Below are 14,906 nucleotides of genomic sequence, written 5' to 3'. Positions count from 1 at the left end.
AAAGTCTCCAAAATTTGAGAGAGCTATGGGGGCAATCTCATTAAAAAGCATATTAACACTATTGCAAGCCAAGCATTGGAAAGAGAAATTGTTCATCATTTTGCTTGCATTAATGGGAGAATATTGCAAGCATGTAGCACAAAACATGTTCAACATTTGATCATTGTTGTCGACAAACCTAGGGAAAGAGCAATTGTTCGGCAAGGTTGTCACAACACAAGCATCATTATCAACATTGCAAGCAATACATGGGAAAGAGAAATTGTTCGACCTATTGCAAGCAATAGGATAGAAATCGAAACACTCATAGCATGGCATGGTCATGTTATCACAAGCAATCAAGTCCACATGATCAACAATGTTGGTATCAAGCAAAGCATCACATGGGAAAATGAAAGAAGCATATGACATAACATTTGTATCATCAAGATCATGCATGCACTCATCAATCTTCATGTCCACTAGTGGGACCATGGCATCATCAACACCCATATAGGTACCTTTGTAGTCCGACTCATTTGAAGTGGGTGTTGTGGAAGAGGTAGGCTCCATGTGGCCTCCATGTTCATCTTCAATCAAGCATGGTGTGATATCATCATCTTCATGCACCATGTACATCTTCTCCATGATCGGCGTCTCGTCATCCATGGTACCTAATGAGACACAAGATAACACACTAGAGGTAGAGTGATGAGGACATCCCAACTCTTGATACAACCGCTGTACCTACAGCCACACAAATACAAGGACCAATCACTCGAGCTCGTGCCAAGCAACTTAACTATCAGGTACTTTCGTTTCTTGGAACTATTCCTCACAAACATGAGAATATGATGCTGCCTAAATCAAATATGTTTGTTACTCTTAGGAATGATGGACCAAGCATGGATGAGGAGGACAAGCATTGGAGCATGATCACGCATGGAGGAGATGGCAGCAACCGTTTGAGGATTGAAGATGACACCGCAAGTGGAGATTTCAGAACTTTGAAGCCACCATAAGAAGAGATGAAGACATGGACGAAATATAGAGTTTTCCACTTCATAATTTCGTCCATAGCATGTTATGGTGCTGCGTCACCTTTAGTTTTGGGCCAGGCCCATGTCATTTTCGCAGGAATTAAGTCAGCCACTTTTTAGAGTCCGTATTGAAGGGGGAAAGGCCTTCTAGGGTTTGGTTCGACCACCATACGTATGGTTGGCCGAAACCCCACCTTTTCCTCCTTTAAATACCCCCATAGCCGTCACGTTTAGACTCGGATTTTGATTAGACTAAAAGTTAGCCATTGCTGCAACTCTCGTGTACTTCTTTTGAGGCCAACGCCCAGAACAAGACCGACTATTCGGAATCCCACCTTTTCAATAAAGCTTTCATCTATATCCGCAATATTCTGATTGCAATATTAGTTCTTACTTGTTCTCGATTTCAGGTAGGAATTAAGACCCTCGCTGGTCAGGTTGATCGTGCTCCCGCAAGATCAGTAACTCCTGGAGATTGTCCTAGCGATTGCATTGGCGCACGAGCTTTGCACGTGTAGTCGGATCGTCAAGCACGAACTCCACCAACAAATCGAATTATCTCTATCTCATCAAAAGATCGGACACCTTTGCCCTATCAAGTGGTATCAGATTGTAGGTTGCTCGGTGAGAATTTACTGTTTTCCTAGTATAGATTGCATCTGCCATCATACCCATAAACCACGAAAAAGCCAAAAAAAAATATACAGTTAGGGTTTAGATCATATCGTCCCATAAACCCCCTGCCACGCCTTGCATTGTCTTTTCAGTTTTGCATAGTTGAATTTGTGTCTGCATCTTCGTGTCGAGTTGCTGGTCTTAGCGTCTAGTTCCTTTAGAGTTTCGAGTTCTGGTCATATTAGTCACGCCGCCGCCCACTCGCACCATACGCAGATCACCGCCATATACACCCACCATATACTTCCGCCACTGCAGATACATCCACCATATACTTCCGCCACTTTCATATACACCCACCATATACTTCCGCCACTGCCAGATACATCCACCATATACACCCACCAGATTGTTTCCGCCACAGACATATACATCTGCCATATACCCTGTATCCTACCACGACACGGATTCGTGCTGTTTCTCTGCCGCGATAGAGCCCGTGTAGAATTAGGTTTTATTGTTTTTCCTACTTAGCTGTTACCTTCTAATATCATCTTGCGCTGCAGAAAAATTTCCGTGAGTTAAGTTTCGGCCGCCAGTAAAGAATTGGAAGGAGAGCAAAAAAAAAAAAAAAAAAATTCTGGCTACATTGGTTTTTCACTTTGGTGATCACTTTTCGCCACTGGCCGTTATAGCGACATTTTTTTGGCGCCAGCGCGCTTTCCGGAGCACCCCCGAAATTTCGACAAATTTTTTTCTGAGGCTATACTGTTTTTAGACCTTGGGGATCAGTTTGAGACAGTTGCCATCATAGTGATTTTTCGCACCTCGCGTCGCCACCTCATCGCCACCTCATCGCTGCTAGTTGCTTGTGTGCCGCGTCGTGACCTCGCTAGTGTTCTAGGCTCGCGTCTCTAGTACGGTCTAGCCTAGGACCAGCACAGTACCGTCGTTGAGCATACTTTCAATATTGCATTGCTGTTTTGACAATTGCTGTTTTGCTACCATATATAAGCCATCCTACAGCTCCACATATTGTCTCCACGTGCTTTGTGTCGACACCTGGTAATCGCTTTGGCAATCTTTGGAGACGCTGATCCTTGCTGGTTGTTACATCGCCTTCCTCCTGTTTGGTAAGAACTTGTAAGAGCTTTGTATTTTGCTTGACGAATTGCGCGTGAACCACCATATTCCGTAGTTTTGTAAGCATATACAGTTCTGCTTTTGTCTGTACTAACCATGTCAGGACCAGTTAATCCGGCCGCTGTTGACCCGGCCAAGATGACGTCTGAGCAGTTACATGCTCACTTCACCCACCTTTTGGGCGGGCATGCACGCGACACCGATGCGCGCATTGGTGACGTGGATGCCAAACTCACCGACGCGCTGGACAAGCTGGATGGCCTCGAGGCAGCTTTCAACTCCAAGCTCGATGCCAAGTTCCAGGAGCTTTTGACTCGGTTGCCGCCACCTCGCGACAACGTGCAACGACGCGCACGCCGCGTTCCTCGTGCGGATGTGCCCGCGGGTACCGCTCCTGCTGCAGCAGCCGCACCTGACGCGCCTTCTGATGAGGGATACGAAGACTATGAAGCGGACGCGGACGAGCAGGTCGAGGAGAACGTGCTGGACGGCGAGGAAGTCGAACAACCTGCACCGGGTCGTCCACGACAACTGAACCGCAACGCTCGTCCACCTCCACGCCCGGTACGTAATGATGATGATCATGTTGCTAAACTTAAATTGAATATTCCGCCATTTGAGGGTAGATATAATCCTGATGCATATCTTACATGGGAATTGGAAGTAGAACAATGCTTTGCATGTTTAAAATACCCTGATCACTTGCGTGTTAGTGCTGCTACTTGTGAGTTCAAAGATTTTGCTTCTATTTGGTGGTCTGAACATTGTAGAGCACGTCCTGCTAATATTCCTACTACTTGGGTTGGTTTAAAACTTGCTATGCGTACTAGTTTTGTTCCTCCACATTATCAGCGTGATTTACTTAAGAAATTGTCTCGCTTAGAACAAGGGAAAAATTCTGTAGAAGACTATTATCAAGAATTGCAAACTGGTATGATTCGCTGTGGTGTTGTAGAGGATAATGAGGCTATGCTTGCACGTTTCTTTGGTGGTTTGAATAAAGAGATTCAGCATATTTTAGATTATAAGGAGTACAACACTATTACTCGCTTGTTTCATCTTGCTTGCAAAGCTGAACGTGAAGTGCAGGATCGTCAACCACCATGGAGAAGAGCTAATGTTTCTGCAGGTCGTACATCGTCGTGGTCTCCGCGACAATCAGCGCCACCGTCGCGTGGGACTGCACCAGCACCTCCTACTTCCAAGTACACCGCGCCTGCATCACGAGCACCACCTGCTGCGACTCCACCACCATCTGCTGGCCCTCCTCGGAGTTCATCTTCCATGGCCTCCACAGGGAAGACGCGCAACATTCAATGTCGCAAATGCTTGGGATTTGGTCACATAGAGAGAGAATGCAGAACAAAGCGTGTGATGTTGGTGCGTGAAGATGGAGAATATGATTCTGCAAGTGACTTTGATGAAGATACATTGGCCCTTATTGCTGCACGTGATGGTGCCAATTCTGATTCTGAGAGCGAGATAGAGGTAATGGATGCTGACACTGCTGATCAGTACAGGAGCTTAGTTGCACAGCATGTGTTGAGCGTGCAATTGAGCAAAGCTGAGCATGATCAACGCCACAATCTGTTTCAAACAAGAGGCATTGTAAAAGAGCGAGCTATAAGGATCATTATTGATGGAGGGAGCTGCAATAATCTGGCTAGCGTTGACATGGTGGAGAAGCTTTCTCTTTCTACAAGACAGCGCACACATCCATACTACATTCAATGGTTTGAGAGCTCTCGGAAGCTCAAGGTAACAAGAACTACACGTGTGCATTTTACTATTGGTACATATTCTGATTTTGTTGATTGTGATGTTGTACCTATGCAAGCTTGTTCTTTGTTACTTGGTAGACCTTGGCAATTTGATAGAGAATCTGTTCATAATGGTAGAACTAATCAGTATTCTTTTATGCATGATGGAAAGAAAATTGGTCTCAAACCTATGACTCCTGAACAAATAGTAAAAGATGATCTTGCTAGAGCTAGTAGAGTAAAAAACGAGGAGAAACATAAGAGTGAAAATCAGATTGTTGCTGCAGATTTTGTGCCTCATAAGACTAATACTAAATCTGATTCGAACCATGCTACTGAAATTCGTTTGAAGAATCCATGCTTGCTTGCTAGCAAATCTGATATGCTGAAATTGATGTGAACACTACTCAATGCTATGCTATTATTTGCAAAGAAGTTTTGTTTTCATTTGAGGATATGCCTCCTTCTTTGCCACCTGCGGTTGCTAACCTTTTGCAGGAATTCATTGATGTGTTTCCACAAGATATTCCACCTGGATTGCCACCTATTCGTGGCATAGAACACCAGATTGACTTGATTCCAGGAGCTTTGCTGCCCAACCGTGCACCATACCGTACAAATCCTGAAGAGACGAAAGAGATTCAGTGACAAATTCAGGTTCTACAAGATAAAGGTTACATTCGTGAGTCTCTTAGTCCATGTGCTGTTCCTATTATCTTGGTACCTAAGAAGGATGGTTCATCACGCATGTGTACTGATTGTAGAGCTATTAATAATATTACCATTCGATACCGTCATCCTATACCTCGTTTAGCTGATATGCTTGATGAATTGAGTGGTTCTATTATGTTCTCTAAAGTTGATTTGCGTAGTGGTTACCACCAGATTCGTATGAAATTAGGAGATGAATGGAAAACAGCGTTTAAAACTAAGTTCGGCTTATATGAGTGGTTAGTAATGCCCTTTGGTTTAACTAATGCACCTAGTACTTTCATGAGACTAATGAACGAAGTTTTACGTGCTTTTATTGGACGTTTTGTGGTGGTATACTTTGATGATATTCTGATTTATAGCAAATCTTTGGAGGAACATTTGGATCATTTACGTGCTGTTTTCAATGCGTTACGTGATGCACGTTTGTATGGTAATCTTGAGAAGTGCACCTTTTGCACCAATCGAGTTGCGTTTCTTGGCTATGTTGTTACTGCGCAGGGAATTGAAGTTGATCCAGCCAAGATTGAGGCAATTGAGAGTTGGCCGCAGCCAAAGAACGTCACACAAGTGAGGAGTTTTCTTGGCCTCGCTGGCTTCTATAGGCGCTTTGTGAAAGATTTTGGATCCATTGCTGCGCCGCTGAATGAGCTTACAAAGAAGGATGTGCCCTTTGTGTGGGGCGATGCACAACAAGACGCCTTCATGATTCTGAAAGATAAGTTAACACATGCTCCATTACTCCAACTTCCTGATTTCAATAAGACTTTTGAGCTTGAATGTGATGCTAGTGGAATTGGTTTGGCAGGTGTGTTATTACAAGAGGGCAAACCTGTTGCATATTTTAGTGAAAAATTGAGTGGGCCTAGTCTGAACTATTCTACTTATGATAAAGAATTATATGCGCTGGTTCGGACATTAGAAACTTGGCAACATTATTTATGGCCTAAAGAATTTGTTATACATTCTGATCATGAATCTTTGAAGCATATTCGTAGTCAAGCTAAGTTGAATCGTCGCCATGCAAAGTGGGTTGAGTTTATAGAGTCTTTTCCTTATGTTATCAAACACAAAAAGGGTAAAGATAATGTTATTGCTGATGCTTTGTCGCGCCGTTATACTATGCTATCTCAACTTGACTTCAAGATTTTTGGATTAGAAACCATAAAGGAACAATACTTGCTTGATGCTGATTTTAAAGATGTGTTGCTGAATTGTAAAGATGGTCGAACATGGAACAAATTCGTCCTCAATGATGGATTTGTGTTCCGTGCTAATAAGCTATGCATCCCAGATGGTTCCGTTCGTCTTTTGTTGTTACAGGAGGCGCATGGAGGAGGATTGATGGGTCACTTCGGTGTGAAGAAGACGGAGGATGTACTTGCTGCACACTTCTTTTGGCCACGTATGCGTCGAGATGTTGAGAGATTTGTGGCACGCTGCACTACATGTCAAAAAGCTAAGTCTCGACTTAATCCACATGGTTTATATATGCCTCTTCCTGTTCCTAGTGTACCGTGGGAGGATATTTCTATGGATTTCGTTTTAGGTTTGCCTCGTACACAGAAGGGGAGGGATAGTATCTTTGTTGTTGTGGATAGGTTTTCTAAGATGGCACACTTTATTCCATGTCACAAAACTGATGATGCTACACATGTTGCTGATTTGTTCTTTCGCGAAATTGTGCGTTTACATGGTGTGCCAAATACTATTGTGTCTGATCGTGATACTAAATTTCTTAGCCACTTTTGGAGATGTTTATGGGCTAAGTTGGGGACTAAATTGCTGTTTAGTACTACATGTCATCCCCAAACTGATGGACAAACTGAAGTAGTAAATAGAACTTTGTCTACTATGTCATGCGGGCTGTTTTGAAGAAGAACTTAAAATTGTGGGAAGAATGTTTACCTCATGTTGAATTTGCTTACAATCGTTCACTGCATTCTACCACTAAGATGTGCCCATTTGAGATTGTTTATGGTTTTGTACCACGTGCACCTATTGATTTGTTGCCTTTACCATCTTCTATGCAAAATAATTTGGATGCTACAGACCGTGCTGAATTGATACTAAAATTGCATGAGACTACTAAAGACAACATCGCACGCATGAATGCTAAGTATAAAATTGCTGGGGATAGAGGAAGAAAGCATGTTGTGTTTGATGTTGGTGATCTTGTTTGGTTGCATTTGCGCAAAGATCGTTTTCCTGAATTGCGCAAGTCTAAACTAATGCCCCGCGCTGCTGGTCCTTTTAAGGTGTTAGAGAAAATAAATGATAATGCATATAAACTTGAGCTTCCTGCAGAATTGGGTCCGGTTAGTCCTACATTTAACATTGCAGATTTGAAGCCTTACTTTGGTGAAGAAGAGGAGCTTTCGTCGAGGACGACTTCAATTCAAGAAGGGGGGCATGATGAGGACATCCCAACTCTTGATACAACCGCTGTACCTACAGCCACACAAATACAAGGACCAATCACTCGAGCTCGTGCCAAGCAACTTAACTATCAGGTACTTTCGTTTCTTGGAACTATTCCTCACATACATGAGAATATGATGCTGCCTAAATCAGATATGTTTGTTACTCTTAGGAATGATGGACCAAGCATGGATGAGGAGGACAAGCATTGGAGCATGATCACGCATGGAGGAGATGGCAGCAACCGTTTGAGGATTGAAGATGACGCTGCAAGTGGAGATTTCAGAACTTTGAAGCCACCATAAGAAGAGATGAAGACATGGACGAAATATAGAGTTTTCCACTTCATAATTTCGTCCATAGCATGTTATGGTGCTGCGTCACCTTTAGTTTTGGGCCAGGCCCATGTCATTTTCGCAGGAATTAAGTCAGCCACTTTTTAGAGTCCGTATTGAAGGGGGAAAGGCCTTCTAGGGTTTGGTTCGACCACCATACGTATGGTTGGCCGAAACCCCACCTTTTCCTCCTTTAAATACCCCCATAGCCGTCACGTTTAGAATCGGATTTTGATTAGACTAAAAGTTAGCCATTGCTGCAACTCTCGTGTACTTCTTTTGAGGCCAACGCCCAGAACAAGACCGACTATTCGGAATCCCACCTTTTCAATAAAGCTTTCATCTATATCCGCAATATTCTGATTGCAATATTAGTTCTTACTTGTTCTCGATTTCAGGTAGGAATTAAGACCCTCGCTGGTCAGGCTGATCGTGCTCCCGCAAGATCAGTAACTCCCGGAGATTGTCCTAGCGATTGCATTGGCGCACGAGCTTTGCACGTGTAGTCGGATCGTCAAGCACGAACTCCACCAACAAATCGAATTATCTCCATCTCATCGAAAGATCGGACACCTTTGCCCTATCATAGAGGGTAAGTTGTTAGCACTTGAAATGGCCTCACATGCCCTATCAACTACCACTCTCATCTCACTTGGTGTATCGCTCATGTTCTCGAAGTGGAAGCACTCAAGCTCACATATGATGGAATCGCTCATCTCACATATTGTGGAGTCGCTCATGTCACATATAGTGGAGTCCCTCATCTCCATGGCAATGGCGTCGTCGATGTCCGAGAAACCTAGCAAAGAGGAAGACAACACAAGAGGAGTAGAGGTTAAGTTGTTAGAAATCGAAACATCCTCACTCGACTCATGGTGTGTATCACTCTTGCTCTCAAGGTGTTTGAAGTAGGATTTGCACTCGACTTTGTCTTGGAGGGTCATTTTGGCCTCTCGAGCATCTAGCTCGGTGAAGTATGCTCTCATCTCGGCTTGCTCTTGTGGGGTCATCATGTATATATCTCACTAGGAAGGTGTATATGTATATGGTGGAAGGAAAGCTACACAAGTATCTCACTTATCAAGAAAGTATCGGAAAATGGTTCAAGTCAAGAGCAAAGTCGAAATGTATCGGGTTACTCACACACACACTCAAAGCACACGCAAAAGGCTAAGAACTCTATATGTGGTGGGTAAGGGGTGGATAGCAAACGAAAAAGATCAACGAAAAAGTCTATTGTCAAATGTGGGTAAGATCCAAAGTCAAATGTCAAAAGTGGTGATCTATATCAAGGAAACACGGAAACACACACAAAGGAGAACAATGGGGTTAGCGCGACCAAGGAAGTGAGCAAGTAACAAGATGGTCCTAACGAAGACTATAAGCTCGGTGTCACGCCAACACAAGAGAGACGGTAGCTCGGTTGCATATGAGAGAAGCAACAAGATTTGCACAAATGCCACTCTTCTCTTTTCTCTCTTAGTGCGCACAAGCTTTGCACTCTTATGTATCGGTGGACACACACTTCTTTTTCTATTTCTTTTTTTTCACTTTTTTTTTCTCTATGCTTAGAAGCTTTATTTCTCTCTATGTATATGTCACACTTTTCTTCTTTTGTGTATTTTTTCTCACCGAGCTTGCTTCGGAGCTTCGCTTAACACAACGCACACACACAAACCCTCTCACGGTTGTGACACTTGTGCAATGCTTCGCAACACTCGAAAAGCCACTCTCAATGGGATAGGTACACAAAGAAAGAAACGGGGCTACAAGGGGTAAGGGGGCAAGTTATACCTAGTGAAAAGGTTAGGCGGTGTCAAGCACACGAACTTGCGATGGCGAAGTGGTGGTGTTGATGATGGGGGCGAAGTTGCGCCGGAATCCGGGGTGCCAACGATGTCATGGTGGTGTTGATGTAGGCGCGGAAGCGGAATAGAGAACCGATGCACTCCAAATCGGAAACCGAGCAAATTAAGCCAATGCCCGAAAAGTTGGGTCAAAACGAGCGGTCAAAAGTTGGGCTCCAAAAATCGTCAAAAATTAGAGATGGGATATGTGGAGTATTTGGGGGATGTTGTTAAAATTTGGAGTCAAACGGGCTCCGGAAAGTTGTCAAAATTTGGGGCAAAAAGTGGAGTCAAAATTGGCCGAAATTTGGGTTAAAGTTGCGAAACCCGGTCACAGGCCCGGTTGGACCGGATCCTGGGCCGGACCATCCGGTTGGCGCCCGGTTTGGTCCCGGTCCGGTTGCCGCCCGTTCTGGATCCGGTTTCAACCGGATTTCCCGGTGTGCCGCCCGGTCTGGTGTGCTGCGCGGGATGGAATCTGATGCGTGCGCGTGCGAGCAGGGAGGTGGTGGATGGACTCGAGCTGAGGCGTGCTCGTTTGGAGATTGGTTCAGCCAGGGGCGATGGTGTGCACGCGGTGGCCTTGCGCGGGCAAGATGCGGAGTGCGTGCGGCCGGACCTAGAGGAGCAGGGCTGGAAGCGGGCGAGCGGCCAGGGGCGGTTGATGCGCGGAGCGGCAGCTGGTGCTGGTGCGGGGCCAGGTGGGAGCGGTGGTGGGCGCGTGGGTCGGCGGCCTGGACTGGTGGAGAGGCGCGCGCGTGGACTGCAGCGTGGAGGCGGCCGGGTCGGGCAGGGCGAGCGGCGAGCGCTGCTGGCGTGGGCGGCGCGCAGATGGCCAAGGGGAAGGTGCTGGGCGGAGGCAGGGTGTTGTGCGGCGGCCGGCGGCGTGCTGGTGGGCAGCGGAAGCCAGGGAGGAGTTCGGCTGGGCAGCCAAGGTTGAAGACGACCTCGATGAGTGAGCCTGCGTGCGGCGGCGCGCTGACCGGCCTGGGGATCGAGGCGCGCTGGGATTGGTGGGGCCAGGCGGAAGACGCGGCTGGTCGGGCTGTTGTTCTTCCTCCCGCAGAACTGAAGAACTCAGCCAAGAACAACACGAAAAAGAGGCAATAATCCTCAAATTTCTCACGATTTTGGAAGAATTGGAGCACGAAAATTGGAGAGGATGTAGATCAACCACTATAACATCAGATCTGTGGACCAAAACCACAAAAAACGCAACAAATTCGGAGATCAATTTTCGAGCTATTTTTTGGGGTAATTTTTGGGGAAAATTTTTTTTGGGCGAAAATTGGAGAGATTTGTGGTCAAATTCGTGGCAACCTTTGCTCTGATACCATATGATGCGGCCTAAGGCCACGTGGGTTGCCCGATCTCACGAATTGACCGAGGGAGAGGCGGGGGAGAGGAAGAACACGAAGAACACGGCGATGAACACGATGAACACACGCAAACACACACCAACCCGATACAATTCCGGTTTACTCCCGATAGCCCGAACCACTATCCCGATAGAATCTCTCAGTTAAGAGACACGCGGTAGAATCCCCGAGAGGAAGACCGGTATACGATCGGTGGAATCACACGAGTGAGAGACCGGTGGTAGAATCACAAGTGTGAGAGACTAATCATATAAGGAGTACCTTGTACAATAGATTTTGGTAATCTAAGGAGGGGGTTACCCTAATCCCAAAGGGATGGTGGAGGCATGAGCCAAATTCTAGTTCATCTACTCTTCCCTAATGAAGGGGGAGGTGGGAGCCTATATATAGGGAGCCACTAAGGAGGGGTAGTTTAGGCATAGAAGGGGGTACATGGGCCTTGGCCCTAATTGACTTGTGGCTAGCGCTTCACATAGTGCGGAGACTCTCGTGTATGTAGGCCGGACACTCCGGTCTTGATCTTCATGGGCCGGAGACTCCGTTGTGAGTTGGCGAGGCCGGCGACTTCGGTGTAGCTGCGCCTGGAGCTTCTTCCATGCTTCCACGACCTCGGCCTTGAGTCCTCGAGCATCCATGGCATGCTCCACTTCGTCCGTACTTGGCGATGTATTCCTATCATGGTCATATGACGGAGGATGAAGTAGCATACCATTCCACATAGGTAATTGTATGCATGCATAAAGGAGAAGATTCACCTTTGTGTGACATGTCGGCGTCGATGCATATGATGTGGTGAAGACCGAAGGTCGGGCTACATCACCTTTCGTCCTCAAGCTCTTCCTCAAGGCATGAAGACCATCATCGACCTCATCGCCCACATGCTCGTCATGAAGACTCTCGCTCCAACTCTAGGCGTGGAGAAATACATCGCCATGCTCGTCCACATGAGCGACCTCCACAAGACTAAGTCCGACAACAAGATCGTCACCAAGCGGATCGCCATGCCCACCATGGGCGTGACGACCAACCCCAAGACCAAGGTCCTCAAGATCAACCTCGGCGAGATCTCCGTCGCCACCCTCGCCATGACCAACGTGGACGAGGCGAGCCACACCATGATCAAGATGAGAGACCCAACCTTGAGCATCGTCAACAACCACGACAAGATCTTCAACCACATCCTCACCGTGAACCAAGTGAAGCAAGTGTGCACCTCCAACGCCAACCCAATGCTATGGTTGGCCGTAGAAGACCTCCTATTCCTCCTCTAGCCGCAAGAGATGAAGGCGCCCCTCCTCGTAGAAGAAACTTGGAGGATGAAGAAAACATGTTTGGAAGGCTCAAATTCACCATGCCAAAGTTCAAGGGTGAAGAAGATGCCGAGGCCTACCTCTCATGGGCACTCAAGGTTGACAAGATATTCCGCATCCACAACTACTCCGGTGCCAAGAAAGTGGCTATGGCATCACTTGAGTTTGAGGATTACGCCAACACTTGGTGGGAGCAAGTCCTCACTCTTAGGGAAGAAAATGGTGAACCTCCTATTGACACTTGGGAAGAGATGAAGAAAGAGATGCATGCTCGCTTTGTCCCAAATCACTACATGACCGACCTCTTCAACAAGCTCCAAAAGTTGAAGCAAGGCACCAAGACCGTTGAGGAGTTCTACAAGGAGATGGAGCTCACTATGATGCGAGCCAACATCCAAGAGTCCGAGGAACAAACCATTGCTCGTTTCTTCAATGGCCTCAATTACCCCATCAAGCGAATTGTGGAGTTCCAACCATACTCCAACATGGTTGAGTTGGTCCACCAAGCATCGAAGGCCGAGCGCCAAGTGATTGAGAACATCAAGTACTCCAAGGCCAAGACCTACTTCTCCTCCAAGCTCGCTACATCGACTCCTCCTACTACATCAACTCCTCATACTACAAGTGCCAAGGCCGACGCATCCTCTACACCATCCAAGAAACCGACTATCCAAAGTCGTATGAAGCAAACGGTCTCCTCCACCGCCTCCTCTAAGGCATCCACGGGACCCTCTAGTGTCACTTGCTTCAAGTGTGGCACCCAAGGTCACAAATAGTTTGAGTGCAAGAACACCAAGGTTATGATCACTATGGAGAATGGTGACATCGAGACGCTAGATGAAGATGAATACGAGGCCCTTGTGCCGCTTCATCGACGCCGTCATCAACCGGACCGGATCATCCCCGCCGAACCTCGAAACCATATGCTCATCCAGCAGTCTACCGCAGTCGCTTCAGCTACGGTATCGTCCACCCCACCTGAGCCGCTTCGCCGGATCCGTCGTGCACCGCATCGGATCTTGCTCACCGACACCGCTGTGCATGAACCGGATCTGCTTCACCGGCGCCGTGCATGATCTAAACTCTTCTACTGTCGCTTTTCTATTGCTTGCCTGCAAGTTCTTGTTTAATCTTGCGGGAACCTGTTTGTGCTAACGACGCGCCGTTACATTTTTGCAGATGAGATGAGTAACCATGAAGTGTAATGGCCGTCTCTCCAACCCCAAGTAGCACATGTAGCGTACTTCATCACCGGATCTATCAACCCCAAGAAGATCTGCTGTGACTCCCACAAAGTGCTTCTCCTAATGTAAGTCCCTTGTTTTAGCGCCATGTTCTGGGTTCAGATGCTTGTTTGTCTGAAGCTCTTTTAGTTCATTCCTAGCTATGACCGTAACACCTTGCTATTTTCTAGTTCATTGCTAACTTTAAGCGATTGAACATTTTGGTTTGCATTCCCTGCTCTGTAGATGTAGCCATCATAACTTCTATCTTGCTCAGTCGTTGTTACAAAAATTATAGGTATTATAGTAACATCCTGCTATTATTTAGTTCATGGCCAATTTTAAGTAATTGCACATGTTGGTTCGCATTCCCTGCTCTATAGCTTTTGGCATCGTAACTTCTATATTTGGTTTACATTCCCTGCTGTGTAGATCTAGCCATCATAACTTTATCTTGCTCAGTCGTTGTTACAAAACTTATGGCCTGCTACTATGTTGTTTGCGCCAATTTTTTACTCCATGAACATGTTGGCTTGCATTCCCTGTACTACAGGTGATGCCATTGTTTTGTATCTAGTTCATTGTAAGCTAACAAAGTAAGGACTTAGTTTGGCATGCTATCACTCTGCTATCTAGCCTGTAGTACAAATAAACTTGTCATACTACTAGATAATAATTTTGCGTGCCATCTTGTTCTTCAAAAGCTGCATTATTGACTTGTTTCTCTGACTTGGCATGACGCTCACATATGGAATGCTGAACATATTGGTTTGCATTCCCTCTTATACAAGTTCACAGGTGATCCCACTATATTCTGTATCTGGTCCATCCTAAGCTCCAGCATTAACTATCCTCTATGTGTTACTCATTACAAGTTTATATCCCGAAACATCTTGATTTGCATCCCCTTCACTATAAGTTCAGGAGTATTATTTAGTTCACGGCCAAAATGAAGTAATTGCACTTGGCACATGTTGGTTCACATTCCCTCCTCTTTAGCTTTTGCCATCGTAACTTCTATTTTTGGTTTACATTCCCTGCTCTGTAGATGTAGCCATCATAACTTCATCTTGCTCAGTCGTTGTTACAAAATTTATAGCCTGCTACTATGTTGTTCATGCCAATTTTGTATTCCCTGAACAT

This window comes from Lolium perenne, chromosome 3 (genome assembly GCF_019359855.2).
Source record: "Lolium perenne isolate Kyuss_39 chromosome 3, Kyuss_2.0, whole genome shotgun sequence".
NCBI lineage: Eukaryota > Viridiplantae > Streptophyta > Magnoliopsida > Poales > Poaceae > Lolium > Lolium perenne.
The sequence above is the reverse complement of the archived record's forward strand: the minus strand, read 5'-3'. Positions refer to the sequence as shown.